General features: G+C 38.1%; 1 protein-coding gene across 2 annotated transcripts in view; it reads left to right on the top strand.

Moving 5' to 3' along the window:
- Positions 1-3,719, top strand: part of EIF2AK2 (eukaryotic translation initiation factor 2 alpha kinase 2) — a 33,610-nt gene that overhangs the window by 1,271 nt on the left and 28,620 nt on the right. The gene's annotated exons all lie outside the window — the stretch shown is intronic.

Here is a 3,719-nt window from a genome sequence, read left to right as displayed (position 1 = left end):
TTTGTTGCTTCTGGACTTTGTTGCTTCTTGTAGCTCTTGGTCTCTTTTGGAAGACAGTCAGTTAAATTAGCAATTGTAATAAAGGAGACAAGGGCTGTAGAGCATCAAACCAGGATGTCTTCCAGGGGGTGTGGGTAGTAACACTTGAGCTGAGATCTAGAGGAAGCAGGAATTCACCAGGCAGAAGCAGCTAAGGGGGTAGAGTCCAGAGCATTTCAGGAGGGAGTTTGTTGGTCAGAAGCAGTTGGGAGCCAGGAAGGAGTTAGTGGGGGAGGCGTCCTTTTGAGAACCATCTCTGTGTAGGTGGAATTTAAAGCTCTAAGCCTTGAGGGGATCACCAGGGAGTGAGTGTAAGTAGAGCAGAGAGGAGATATGAGACCTGGACCCCGAGACAATGCAGTATTTAAAAGAAAGGATGATGAAGAAGAACCAAGAAAGGAGACAGAAAAGGAATAGCTTGTGAGAAAGGAGGGAAACCAGGAGAGGATGGTGTCTTAAGTGTCCAAGCAAAGGGGTAAGGAGGGACATAGGAGCGACCATGTCTTGTGCCAGTTATGTGTCAAGAAGAAAAGGGCTGGGAACAGACCACTGACTAGTTGAAGAGGTGGGGGAGCCATCGGTAACCTTGACAAAAACAATTCAAATGGCCTGTGGAGGCTGCATGACTGAAGTGAGGTTTTAAAAGATTCTGACACGACTATTTAAAAAATGGAAAATAACAACTGTTGGTGAGGATTTGGAGAAATTGGAACCCTCGTGCATGCTGGTGGAAGTGTAAAATGGTACAGCCACTGTGGAAAGTAATTTGACAATTCTTGAAAAAGTTGACTCTAAATTACCATGATTTAGCAAGTCCACCTCTAGGTGTCTGCTCAAAAGATTCAAAAGTAGGCATTTGAATAGATTTTTGTACAACAATGTTCATATCATCATTACTCACAATAGCCGAAAGGTTGAAATAACCCAAGTGTTCATCAGTAGATGAATAGATAAACAAAATGTGGGATATCCATACAGTGGAATAGTATTCAGCCTTAAAAAGGAAGGAAATTGTGATATATGTTTCATACAGCATGGATGAACCTTGAAGACATTAGCTAAAACACAAGAGGACAAATATGGTATAATTCAACTAATACTAGATACCTGGAATAGGCAAATGTATAGGCATAGAAAATGGAATGGTGGTTACCAGGGGCTGAGGGGGAAGGGAAATGGGAAGTCATTGTTTAGTGGGTACAGACTTTCTATTTGGGGAGATGAAAAGAGTTTTGGAAATAGATGGTGATGGTGGGCTTACAACATTGTGAAAATGCTTTTGCCCACAAATTGTTCACTTAAAAATGGCAAATTTCATGTTATGTTTATTTTACAACAATGAGAAAGAGGTTCTACTAAAAAATCATGATGGCTGCAGGTTAGAGAAGAAATTGTAGCAACCATGAGGAATTGGTTCTGAGGTTCTTGCAGCAGTCCAGGAGTGAGACGGTGATGGCTTGAACCAGGATGGTGGTTATAGACATCACTGAGAAGTCAAAGGATTTGGAGGACAGGGCTTAGGTATAGATCAGAAGGCACGGAAAGGACATGTCCAGGATGCCTCCCAGATTCATGGCTTTCAGACATGGGTGGACAGGGGAGTCATTTTCTGAGGAAGGAAACTCTAAACCAGTCTGAGAGAAGATTATAAATGCAGTTTTAGATTTTTGGAGTTTAAAAGCCATTAAGACGTCCAAGTGGAGAGGTTGGATAGAGAGCTCTGAAACTCAGAAAGAGGTTCATAAATTATGTATAAATTTCAGAGGTAATGACAAATAGGTGATCTGTGAAATCATGGCCATGAGAGAAATTTCCTTGAGGAGAAAATATAGAGTGAAGAGAATAGTGTTTTTGGACCAAGTCTTGGGGGAAACTCCAGCATCTAAAGGCTGTGGAGATTAAGGAGTGTCAGAAAGAACTTGTCACCTTGGAAGAAGGAAAATCAAAAGAGCTTGCTAATAAGAAACAAGAGGTCAACAGGGTCCACTTTCTGTCTATGGATTTACTTATTCTGGATGTTTCACGTAGATGGAATCATAGATATGCTGTGTTAGTGTTTACGTCTGACTTCTTTCATTTAGCATGTTTTGACATTTAACCACGTTACAGCATGTTTCAATACGTTATCCTTTTCGGGGCTTAAAGGGTAAGATTCCATGTGTAGATGTACAGCACTGTGGTCACCTTTCTTCAGTTGATAGATATTTGATTTGTTTCTACTTTAGGATTATTGTGACTAGTGCTGTTTTGCATATTCCTGTGTAAGTATTTGAAAACCTGTTTTTCAATTCTTTGGATATACACCAAAGGGGTGAAATTGATGGGTGGTATTTGTGGCTCAGCTGGTAAGAGAATTCGCCTGCAATACGGTAGACTTGGGTTCGATCCCTGGGTTGGAAAGATCTGCTGGAGAAGGGAAAGGTTACCCATTCCAGTATTCTGGCCTGTAGAATTCCATGGACTGTATGGGGTCGCAAGAGTCAGAAACGACTGAGTGACTTTCACTTTCACTTTTATGGTAAATCTAAGTTTAACTTTTTGAGGAACCATCAAATTTCATAGAGGCTGCATTACTTGACATTCTGTCAGAGATATATGAGGTTTATAATTTTTCTATATTTTCACCAATACATTTATTTTCTATATTATTATTATTATTACCAGCCCAGTGGGTGTGAAGTAGAATCTAGTTGTGGTTTTGATTTGTATCTGTCTAATAAGTAATGATATTAAACATCTTTTCATGTGCTTTTTGGCCATTTGTATGTCTTCTTGGGAGAAATATCTATTCAATCCTTTGCCTATTTTTTAATTTCTTAACTCTTTTTATTGTTGAGTTGTAAAAGTTCTTCATATATTCTGGATATTAGGTCTTTATCAGATATATTATTTATAAAAATCCCTTTCTGAAGACTGTCTTTTCATTTTCCTCGTAGTGTCCTTTGATATGCAAATATTTTTAATTTTGATGAGGTCCAGTTTATTTATGTTTTCTTTTGTTGCTATGCTTTTGCTGTCATAGCTAAGATTCCACTGCCAAATCTAAGATTGTGAAGATTCACCCTTATATTTACTTTTAAAGTTTTATAGCTTTGGCTCTTATATTTAAATTCTATATTCTTTAGATTTTATTTGTAATTTGAATCATTGTTACTATCTTCGTCCAGTGAGAACCATAAACCAGGGCCTAATGTGTCTGCCAAGTAAATTGTCCTAAAGCTGACTTATGAAAATATCAAATGAAGTTTTGTGGGGTTTCATAGGAGAATCTTTGTCCGTACAGCTAAATCCTTCATGATTTCATAAATTTTATATAGACACTCAACCTTTTTATTCTCAACAAAAATAATTCTAATCCTCCTCCTTCAGGCTTTTATCTTTTTAAGCAGATGGACAGACTTCACTTGACACTCAGTGGAAGCAGAAAGAAAAGTTAAGGAGAAGGACCTCCATCCTTTTTTGGCCAGTTGAGTTTTGAAAGTAGAAAATCTTGGGGAAATTAACTTGATTTTGTAGTCCACGAGAGAGAAAGAAAGATCTTGTAAGAAAGTTTTCTCTGGATTTATGTGGGGCTGAGATGAGTCATATAAAGGAGAGTCATCTTACCCTGTTTTATCTCTTAAACTGAACTGGGGAAATTAAATATTTTCTGAGTATATCACTTCTTTCAAAATTCTCTC

Source organism: Bos javanicus, chromosome 11 (assembly GCF_032452875.1).
Source record: "Bos javanicus breed banteng chromosome 11, ARS-OSU_banteng_1.0, whole genome shotgun sequence".
Classification (NCBI taxonomy): domain Eukaryota; kingdom Metazoa; phylum Chordata; class Mammalia; order Artiodactyla; family Bovidae; genus Bos; species Bos javanicus.
The sequence above is the reverse complement of the archived record's forward strand: the minus strand, read 5'-3'. Positions and strand labels throughout refer to the sequence as shown.